Genomic DNA, 12,633 nt, shown 5'->3' on the forward strand with positions numbered 1-12,633 from the left:
TACTACCTCCTGTAAATGATCCTATTTAAACTAAGATTAAAAAACACTTATAAACGTCTCAGAACCCATACAAAATCAATTTAAGGTTACAGCACAACTGCACAAATACCCACACCAAATGCACCTTCGACCTTAAACAAGACTCTGTTGATGACATTTACCAAATATACATTTCCTAATGGAACAATTATGTCAGTTAAGTAAAATGTGCTCCAAATTGGCAATGTGACAATAACAGAAATTCAAACATATGCTTTGATAGACAAGCATCTACCATTTATGCAATTTATTATTGAGTTTGCCTGCACCATATCTCATTACCCCATTTGAATTCTACACACAGCCAAAGAAGGTAGGAGTTTGCTGGTCTAACTCTTTATTAGAGTGTTGGCTCCTATCTCACCTAGTACTAGTAACACAATACACAAATCAGTCTATCCCTTCTCCATGATAAAAATCTTAACATGTCCAACCACACCACATGTTAGTGATGCCCCAATAAGTCAGTGAGCCATTTTCTTTTACTTGTCTAGAAGAGTCTCTCCAAAAAAAATTAATGTCATGGAGTTTTTTCATAAGGGCTTAGTGGAGCTTAGATAATAAGATATTGGAATTTTTCAATTGGAACATTTTTTTCTCAAAGATATGTTATAAATTATGGGGGGGTCGTTTTGGGAAGCAATAATATCAATACATTGCGGGAGACATCAAATATACATTTTGACTGAAGCTCTGTAATACCTCATGTATTTAGGTATAAACAGATTATAATTGTAGTGATATTCAATACGTGCAATTCAGTAATTAAGTAGTGTTTTCTGTTCTACTACATTTTTTTTTTATTTACTGGAAATTATCAGAAAACTTATATAGTGGATATGAAAATGATTATAAACACATAAAAGATCATTTTACATGTCAAGTTTTGTAATGTAATAGATAAGCTAGATGAATAGATCTTAAGATGAGAACCAATACCCTCCCTGCTAACGTTACAAAAGAGCATTGTGTTTTTTTGTTACTCTAAGTACAATGTATTTGGTAACTATAGTACATTTACACAGTCTTTTCTTATAACTCATTTTCTAAACTCAGGATCTATGAACATCCGGACAAGAAAGGATTGATTTTCTGAGTTCAGATCTTTGGATGTTTATCTGTTTCAGAAATGATAAGGGTTATTTTTCTGCCAGCAGAGGCAAAGTTATCTTGTTATCCTCGTGATGTAGGTGTTGTATACTGTTCACACAGCTCGCCTTGGCACTCCTATCTCCTCAACCAAGAATATAATTGGATCTTATGATACTGAAAGCTATATTACCTGTCTCAGATGCAGAGATACATCTATTTTGATATACGTTATGTCTGTACTAGTTCTCAAAAGAGGCAAAAAGCTTATTGTTAAAAATGTATTTATTACTTTCATTCTTATAAAAAGTTTATAGCGTCACTAATGATGTTTGGTACAATTATTGCTTCCTATTTAAAATGTTTTGGTCCCCTGTTATAATTTCCCCATTGCACTTGTAACTGAATCACTTATACCTTTGAAATATCTTTTCAAACATTCTTTTCTAATGTTCCACCTTACCAATTGTGCTGTGGTTTTGTATAATATCTTTTCTAACTCTGATCTATTTTTTTTTTATAAACTTAGCTTTATGGGTTTGTCTGCTGTTTGTAAAACTGGTTAAATAGTACTGAATCTTCTGTAAGTATAAAGCTAATGAAAACAGCTTATGCGTAAACACAAATAAGAGAGATTCTTTCACATATTTCCAAGTTACAGAATCATAAGATATCATATTACTTGTGAGGTTTTATTTATGTCTATATTTTGCTTGTAACTTGTAACTGTATTGAGAAAAAGTTGGTTTTAGATTTTAAAGTAAAAAACATATTGCTTACAGTTGTTTTCAAAACAAAGGAAAAAGCACACTGAAAAATATTATTGAACAGTAAGAATTACAGGTAATATTCTATTTCCCTAATTCCTCTATTCTAAATAAATAAATACTACTCACAATATTCTCTATTTTTTTCACGACTGCGCCAAAAAAATATATCCAGTGCCAATTTTTGGCCAAGTGAATTAAAGAACCACACAATGCAGTAGAATTGCATAATTAACACGTTCAGAATAAAAAGACAATGATTTAACACCTACTCTGAATTTCAAATAAGGAGTAGATTTTTTATCTGTCAAATTTATTTTTTTTCCATTTTCCGGCCCCCTGTATCATGTGACAGACATCAGCCAATCACAGACTAGTATACGTATACCCTGTGAGCTTGTGCACATGCTCAGTAGGATTTTGTTCCCCAGAAAGTGTGAATATAAAAAGAATGTGAAAATTTTGATAATGGAAGTAAATCCGAAAGTGTTTTAAAACTGCATTCTCTTTCTGAATCATAAAAGTTTATTTTGACTTGAGTGTCCCTTTAAATGTGAGCACGCATTAATCTGAAGTGTAGTCAAACAGGCTATTTGGAAAAAACAAAACAAAATGACCTATGCGCCTACCTTCCATTAATCAAGAAATGGAAAAACAATAGTCCATTTTATCAGTTATTTTAAAAACTTACCAACATTTTAACAGATGATTAAACAAAGTGCAATGCTGTACAACATGTGAGACGCTAATAAAGGAGGGAAACCTATGTTAAAGGGATAATGTTGCTCATCACAATTACTGTGGAGAATATATTCAGCAAAGAAAAACTTCAAACCCTCAGACCATGTAACGCTCTCACTTTTATGCCCATGTCATACATCAGAACAGATGCATGGGCCTGCAGCCTTGCTAAGTTATATACACTAATAACAGACCACACATTAGACTATGTACTCACTTGTGAAGCAGGGTCTGAACTCACTGGTCATCAAGCAGAAATAATTTGTTAAAACATATATACCAGCAATTACTGAAGGCCAGGGAGGTCAGAGTAGATCCTGGTTTATAAATAAATAAAAATAAATATGTAAAAAAATATATATCTACCTACATATATATATATATATATATAAATATATATACACACACACACACATATTTTATTAATTTACGTTTTATTGGAGAGGTGATGCCTCCGATATTCCATGATGTAAGGGTGATATTACCAATTTTAGCCATTGCTCATAAAAGTGTGGGGAGAGGAAGACAAGAGAGAGAGAGAGAAAAAAAACAAAAAACAAAACCCCACATGATGGAAAATTTACTTATTGTACATGTCAAAAACAAAACAGGAAGAGAACCATTCATCCTTCTATGAGGTGCTTACTGGTCAGCAGTTTCTCTGCCTCTGTTGCTGAGTCAAAAAAAAATATTGTGTCCCTCAATCTCTACTCTTAGCTTTGCTGGGTACAAAATTGTTGCTCCGAGTCCCAGTTTAATAATTTCCTCACAGACTGGGGCTAATTCCCGACTTTTCAGTGAAGTTTCAGCGGAAAAATCCTGGAACAATAGGATTCTTACTTCATTGAAGAGGATTGGCTGATTTTTACGAAAATACTGTAAAAACATTTCTTTAGCCTTGAAATAAAAAAATTTGGCTTAAATTGGTCTGGGTTTAGTGGGGCCTTTTCGATTGTTAAACAGTTTCTCCAGTCTGTGTACTCTTTCAATAATGATTGGTGCCGGAGGGGTGGAATATTCAGCAGCTGTATAAGTGAGTGGGTAATAAATTTGGCCAGATCTTCATGAACTATGCTCTCCGGGTTGTTTCTTCTCTATCTATTCTCGAGTTCCTCGATTCTATTCTTTATTTTAATAATAGTGGTATGGTTACCCTCTATTTTATTTTCATGAAAACTTGTTATATCGGAGGTCGGAGATTCTCTGTTCAGCTTCCTGTAATCTATTGGCAAATTACCTAACTTCTTTTGATAAAAAGGATATATCTTGTTTGATTTCTGATTTGAGTAAATCAAATTTAGGGTTCAGAGCTTAAATAATGCTATCAACCAGTGTTTGGATCTCCTGAAAACTGTGTTTATTGGTATGATTCCCCTCAGAGTGTATGTCAGCTAATGTTTCAGTAGAGTTTTTGGCTCTCCTCTCTCTCTGTTTGTTCGCCATAACTGGTGTAGTGCTTTTAATACGTGAAGGGGGAGTAAGAAATCTGTCCATAGAAGAACAAAAACTCCAACTTCTATGTGTTTTTATTTACCCTTTCCTTTTCCTCCTTTCTTTACTCTAGTGATGTGTTGAATTTCTCAAAACTGTGAGGGAGAAAAAAAAAAGGGAAAAGTGAATCTCGCGTGACTAGGTGAAAAAGTGAACGTGAGAAAAAATAAGAAAAAAAAAAGTGGATTAATTAATAAATTTGTGAAAAAAGTGAAATAGCAAGCCAGCTATGGCTCAGAGAGATACGTGGAAGTAACACCAAATTGCTCCTTTGAGCTTAAATTAAAGCCTCTTGTATGAGAGCAGGAGGAATATGATTTTCACCTAGTGGTCCGAACCTAGTATATGGGTCTATAACAACTCAGGCTCAATTCAGCTATGATTGAATATGGTCAACAATATTCAAATATTCAAAATATATCAACTGCTTAAGGAAAACCACTTTAAGAGGTTTACTTCCCGGAGTTGTAGAACACTTAAACTCAGGATCAATTCAGCTATAATTAATAGTGGTCAGAGTATTCAGATATTCAAATTGCATCAACTGTTTAAAAAAAAAAAAAAACCCTTTTAGGAGGCATACTCCCAGAAATTATAGAACATTTCAGTATTCACACACTTTTTTGTTCACAACTTTTACTAAGCCCCTCCTCACTTTAGAAAATAGGGCTCAATAGCCTATTTTATTGCTCTCTTCCACCAAAGTCAGAGAATCGGGGGTTCAAAGTAACTAAAGCTAACCTATTCAATTTTTAGGTAATTATCAAAAAAAAAGGGGAAAATAAATATATGGGGTTTTTATGGGGATACAAAACCCACATAAAAAATAGGTCACTATAAGTCACTATTTTGTGTTTTCTTTCCTTCCCTTCCCTTTCTCCCTTTCCCTTCTTTTTTTACTTTAAGCTTATGCTATCCCATCCTCTTATGGGTTGTGGGGTCCTGTAAGTCTATTCTCTTGTTTAAACTATTTGATTTAGTGTATTCCCCTTTACATAGATCATACATAGATCATACAAGCATACATTGGTGTATAGCCAAAGCTACCGTGGTAGCCTAAGAACATATTCAAGCGAATCACGTTTTCCAGGGTGATGGAAACCTGGAATACCTATAAACATATATATATATACAGCTCTACGGTGTTGCAAATACACTACCCAGATAGTAATTTATAGCTGCTTATATTATATACAAATTACACTCTATAAAAAAAAGGCATCTTAATTACAAGACATCATAAAGAAAGTTTCTATGTCCTGCCTTCTTAATACTTTTTAGGTGCTGGAAGCTTAATCATAGCCAGTTCTAGCTTAACCAGACTTTGTTACAGATTAGGCAGGAGATAGTCCTTTATTAACCAAGGTTTTGAACGCCGGCTGCCTGAGCCAGTGGCTGTGCCAAAAAGTGGCAAAAAGAGAGGGAAAATGTTAAAAAAAAATTGAAGCACAAGAGATGTCTCTTTTTTCTTCAGCTTTTATTTCCCCTTTTCTTCTTTCTCCCTTCTCTTTTCTCTCTTTATCCTCTTACTCCCTTCCTTTCCTCTCCTTTTCCCGTATATGTCTTTCTTCTCTTTCATGCCCCTTTCTTTTTCCCCTCCATCCCCTTCCCTTTCTTCCCCTTCTCTATTCCTTCTCTTTTCTTCCCCCCTCCTTTTTCTCTTTTCTTTTTTCCTCTTTTCCCCCTTGCCTGGGCTTGTATGATTATGGCTACTTCACCGGGGATTTAGACTGCAAAGTCAGTCAGCTGGGTGGTGTATTGCAGGAAGAAACCTTTACTGTTATTTAGAGGGGCTTAGATTGGGGTTATTTATATGGAGGGGAAAGGGTCAGGTGTTCAACCAACCCTGAGGAACTGATAGCCAGTAAAGCATGGATTAAATTTTAACTCAAAACAGTCCAGATTTAAAGTATATACAGTATATATATTTTTTTGTCCTTCTTAACAAGGGAAAATTAGTAACTCTCAGCCCTTTGGACTCCAGTTTTAAGATATATCCAGAAACTGAGGGGGTTCCTTACAGACCAGTGTCCATTTAACAGTTTCAGCAACAGGCAGGTACTAAAATGTTTCCTGCCTGTCTATGGCTTACCGCCTCCTCGCCACACTGGTCACTTAGCTACCAGCCTCTGTAGTGCGTCTCTTTTCCCAGAAACAGCTACACAGTGTGACTTGATGTTTGGCACCACCCCCGGATACTCTCCCACACACACGCACATTTTAAACAACTTTCCAATTTACTTGTATTATCAAATTAGCTTTATTCTCTTGACATCCTTAATGAAGAGGCAGCAATACATTGTTGTGAGCTTGATGAACACATTGAGGGCTAGATTACAAGTGGAACACTATTTAGCACTCCCGCTTGAGCGAAAACACCGCTTGCATGGGCTAGAGCTCGTAGTACAATTTGAAAGTAAACATTTTGCGTGCAAGGAAAACCCGCCACAAGCTAACCTCAGGACCTCAGATATCATGACTTTTTCTCCCCATAGACTATAATGGAAAGCGCAGAAGAAAAAACCTAACACATCTTTTGCACACTAGCCCGACAGGAGTTATTAAAAGGACAGTTTTCATATAACTGCATGAAATATACATTACTATAAAGAAGAATATGCACAGATACTGATCTAAAAATCCATTATAAAACCTTTTAAAAACTTACCTAGAAGCTCCCAGTTTAGCACTGTTGATGAGGTAGTCTGGCACACCCACTGAAAGGGGCTGGGTAAAAACAAAAGAACAGATACCCCCCACCCCCCACTTCCCTGCATATGAAAAGACAGATAACATAAACATGAGCCTGTATACATCTGACACTGTGGGGTTTGGTTAGAAGTCTGAAAATCAGCACAATATTCTTAAAAAAAAAGCAAAACTATACATTTTTATATAAACACTCCTAGATGGGCTATTTAAATGGGTCACCTAAAAAACATTTATGCAAAGGAAGATCTAGTGTACAATGTGCCTTTAATATTTCATATTCAAATGTTCTTCCCATACAGGACAATTTCATTATTATTTTAAATATATATATATATATATATATATATATATATACCTATACCTATGTATATATTCATATAGTTATATAGGTATAGATATATATTTTACATTAACATTATCACACATATATATATAGAAATATTTGATAATAAAAAAGAAGAGCACAGGAATGTAAACTATGCGTAACATGCTTTGGATCTCACATTTTAGGTCTAACACGTTGTCGGGTTATCAAACATGAAAACGTTATCTTAGCCCTATTATTGAAATATTAAATTTAAGCTATAAACAAATATTAATATTAATTATTAAAAATGATTATAGATGTCTAAAAAAAATTATAATAAATCCATAGAATATATAAATATATATATATATATATATATATATATGTAAAACACAGGAATGGACCGCACTCACAGACTGGACTGGGTAAACATCCAAAGCCACAGGAAACTCCACAGCCCTTAACACTGACAGACAGCTGCAAAGTTCCCAGCAACCCAGGCAGTTAACCCCAGAGCAGCCTGGGTGACAGGCCCGCAGGGAAGGATTACAAACATTATCAACACAACACACAGAAAACCTGGCACTCGCCAGCAGATTCACAGTAATGTTTAAAAGCAAAACTGGGGAAAGTCAGTTACATTTGGCGCCAAAGGATCAAGCCCAGGACCACAACAAGGTCTCCCCCTTCCTACTTCCAAACAAACCAACTGGGAACCTCCTAGGGTGACACAGGCTTTTGTAACCTCCCCTATGTAAATACAAAACACAGCAATGGACCGCACTCACAGACTGGACTGGGTACACATCCTAAGCCACAGCAAGCTCCACAGCGCTGAACACTGACAGACAGCTGCAAAGTTCCCAGCAACCCAGGCAGTTAACCTCAGAGCAGCCTTGGTTTGTTTGGAAGTATGCATTGTGCTGGTTTAGGGTCCCAGGAAGGGGGAGACCTTGTCGTGGTCCTGGGCTTGATCCTTTGGCACCAAATGTAACTTACTTCCCCCAGTTTTCCTTTTAAACATTACTGTGAATCTGCTGGCGAGTGCCAGGTTTTCTGTGTATTGTATGTATATATATATATATATATATATATATATATATATATATATATATATATATATATATATATATTTTAATAATTATTAAGAAGTTTTAATATTTTACATGTGTGCTAACCCGACACCACGTTAAACCTAAAGTGCGCAACCTGAAGCATGTTATGCATACATATGTTCTTTACATTTTTTTTACTTTTTATTATATATATATATATATATATATATATATATATATATATATATATATATATATATATATATATAATTTTATTTTAAAATATATATCTATACCAATATATCTATATTAATAGATATACAGGTATAGTTATATACAGATATATTTATAGAAATATGTATTTAAAATAAAAATAACAGTCTCCTGTATTTGAAGAACATTGGAATATGAAATGGTGATATGGTGCAACTTTTATATTAACCCTAACCCTTTACACAAGGTAGTTGTGCTAACCACTTGTCATCTAGCCCTGAGTAAGCCAATAATAAGAGGCAATATGTACAGCCACCAATCAGATGCTAGCTTCCAATAGTGTATTGCTGATCCTAAGACTACCTAGGTATTATTTCAAAGGAAATATACCAAGTGAACTATGCAAATTATTGTCACAAACCGGTTACTCCAAGCAAGTCCGTGATGTAGTTTTGTGAGTTCAAGGGTTAAAATTAAATCACTTTCTGTCTGCACTAGACCTAAAAATGATTACAAATCCATTTTAATGCCACCGATGCTAATTCTGCTATGAAAGCTGCCAGCACCAGGACACTTTTAGCTCAGGGATGCCTCGGTTGTACTAAGCCACTGGTTATTAAACCTGTCCTCAGGCCTCCCCAACGGTCCGGTTTTTCTGGATTACCTTGGGTGAAAGCAGGTAAAATAACAGTTTACTAATCAGCTGATTATTTCACCTCTGCTCCAGTTCAGATATCCACAAAATGTGGCCTGTTAGGGGGCCTGAGGGCAGGTTTGAAAACCAGGGTACTAAGCTAATAGATTTAAAAAAAATCAAAAATACAATTCTGTAAAAAGCTATATAAGACCAGTACTAATAACAGTCTCTTCAGTAACATGAATCTTATACCAGACAAAAGCAGAACTTAATAATTAAACATTTACTAAGGGGACAGTCAAAGTCAAAATTAAAGTTTCATGTTCCTCTTGATATTCTTTGTTAAAAGCTAAACCTAGGTAGGCTCATGCTAATTTCTAAGCCCTTGAAGGCCGCCTCTTATCTCAGTGCATTTTGACAGTTTTTCACAGATACTGCTAGTTCATGTGTGTCATATGGATAATGTTGTGCTCATTCTCGTCGAGTTATTTATGGGTCAGCACTGATTGGCTAAAATGCATGTCTATCAAAATAACTGAGATAAGGGGGCAGTCTGCAGAAGCTTAGATACAAGGTAATCACAGAGATAAAAAGTGTATTAATCTTACAGTGTTGGTTGTTCAATACATGGGTAATAAAGGGATTATTTATCTTTTTAAACAATAAAAACTTTGGTGTAGACTGTCCCTTTCATGGCCGGGCTGGGAATAAAAAGCAGCCCTGGAGAATTTGGAGAACAGCCCTATTTTAGTCAGTAGAATGCACATGCCCATTTTTCTCAAAGGAGATTACTGTGATACTCCTCCCTCCAATATATTTTTTTCAGAATTATATTAGTTTTTTTTTATTAAAATAGTGCCAGATTGTTGTTATATAGGCCCCCTAGGCATTCATTAATCGCCCCAGCTGCTGCAGCATTCCGGTAAATCCCCTGGTATCCTGGTAATCCAATCTGGTTTTGGTCCCTTTAATATTAAAAACTGATCAATGAACATATTTCATGTAAGACTATGAATACAAGTACTAAAGAAAACAATATTGCACAAATTACCATAACTATTTCAGTGATGAACACAATTTATATCAGTAATTGCAAAACCCACCTATCATTAAAATGATCAGTTTTAGTTTTATTGAAAATGCCACATACAGAGGATATTTTAAATAAATGTTTGCTAAGTTTGTAAGGAATTAGTTCATTCCATCATAACATATCTCAACTTATTTTGTTATGAATGAAAGATTTCCAGGGGATATGTTTTTAGCGGTTCCCGCAGAGAAAGAAATCACTTTTCCTCCTATATTAGATGTTGGTATGCTACCCAGTGTCCTGGTTTTCTGACTAGAGACATAAAAGTGTAATCAAGGAGATACATTATTGCTCAAGCAGCAGGGGTGATGTTATTGTTGCAAAGCCGCTTCCTAATCAGTTGTGACAACATCTTGTGGATATTAACTATTGGATAATATAAAGAGATGATACATTTCAGATTTTCTCAAATAATTTTCATGCCTGCAGTATTATATAAATGTAGTAACATGAAGAACATTATGATACAGATTTATTAAGGTGTTTTTATTGACTCATACAAAATTCAATAGTGATTCATTTTGGGCTGTAAAAAGTAAAACTAGACTAAGTAAGATGGTTTTGTTAAAATTCATTAATAGCCACCTTGTTTAAAAAATGGCTTTGTCACTGTAATTTTACAGTTGTGGCTTTAAAAACCTTTAATGTGGGTGAACTTCAGCTGTCTACAATAACTTTGCAACAAGACATGTATTATATATTTATAATTCAAAGTAAAGCAACACTTTAAAACCTTAGAAATGCAATAATACTTTTTTTTTTTTTTTTTTATTTCCTTGAGTAAGGCAACTCTGTTTTTTTTTTATCAGTTTCTACCATGCAGTTTCATGCATTTGCCAACAACAACATTATGCATTTGAGACAGTCAGTTATATTCAGCCAGCATTTAGTATAAAGTCTATATGTCATGCTTATAGCTCTAAAATAGATGTTAGATAATTAGTTATAATCCAAACATACTGGGGTTAACTAGCCATGCATCATATATCCAAGTACCAATTGTCAGATGTTGAGTGGAAAGTGCTCAACTATGGCCTGGGGTTTAAACCATCAAAAAGCTTTGATTTATTCCAGACCATAGTTGATGTTAACAAACTGGTCCGTGATCTCACGGTTAACAAACATTTCTTTGACTTGGGTAATATTAATCAAGGTAATGACATACATTGTAATCCCCAAGATATGGTTTCACAGAGTAATCTAGATTTTGAAGATGCATGTGCTGCAGTTTCCTTAGAGAGTCTGTTAAAAGAGGGAGGAGGTACATTAGGATACCCGCCAATGACCATACCTAGAATGAAACCTGAATCATCTTTTTATCCAATCCATATTAGGGGTAAATTGCTTGAGGTTTTCCACCAGAGAGTGGTGGAAGACCTCACCAAATTTTCCATGAACACATCATCTGGACCACATAATTTGACAATTAAAGAGAAAACGGCCTTGACGAATTTACAACATAATGATAATATAATCATTAAGCAGTCAGACAAGGGTGGCAGTGTCGTAGTCATGGACTAAGTCAGTTTTATTGCTGAGGCCTATAGGCAATTAAATGATCTTGAAACATATTCATGGCTTCCAGGAGACCCCACAATGGTTCTCTAGGGAACTTAGTCACCTCTTGAATGAGGCGGTGGAGGATGGATTTATGGACCAAGTGACAGCAGATCAGTTGATGGTCAAACATCTGGTTATCCCTATCTTCCACCACCTACCAAAAGTGCACAAGAGTGTAATGAATGTCAGGGGTAGACTCATTGTTGCAGAAATTGGCTCCATGTTAAAACCATTATCCCAATGGGTAGACCATTTTTTGCAGCCTTTGGCCCCGAGATTGCCAAGCTATATCAGGAACACTACTCAGGCCATCTGCGTGATGGAGGAGGTGATATGGAAAGAAGAATACAGTTGGCTCACAATCGATGTTGTTTCACTATACTTCTCTATCCCTCACACATATGGCCTGAGGGCTATTGAATTCTACTTAGATCTATTTACTGATCTCTCATCAGGTATGAAGTAGTTGATTGTACATCTGGTGAAGTTCATTTTGGAGCATCAATTTTTTATGTTTCAGGGTAAATACTACCTCCAGAGATGTGGGACCGCTATGGGGGCTAAATTTGCCCCATCCTACGCCAACCTCTTTATGGGGTGGTGGGAGAGGTCCCACGTCTATGGAGGTAGTGGTACCCACCAATCCAGTTATGTTGTTAAATATATCCGGTATATAGATGATTTGCTCATGATTTGGGTGGCTGATCAGGTAAGGGCGAATACCTTTGTTGAAGAACTAAATGTAAATGAGGTTGGTATCAAGTTCACTTATGAGTGGAACAGGGATGTCATTTCTTGGATGAAGACTTCAGCCAGCTTGGATGAAGACTTCGGCCCGCTTGGATGAAGACTTCTGCCGGCTTCGATGAGGACTTCTGCCGCTTCGTTGAGGATGGATGTCCGGTCTTCAGAAACTGTAAGTGGATCTTCGG

Source organism: Bombina bombina, chromosome 2, assembly GCF_027579735.1.
Source record: "Bombina bombina isolate aBomBom1 chromosome 2, aBomBom1.pri, whole genome shotgun sequence".
NCBI classification, from domain to species: domain Eukaryota; kingdom Metazoa; phylum Chordata; class Amphibia; order Anura; family Bombinatoridae; genus Bombina; species Bombina bombina.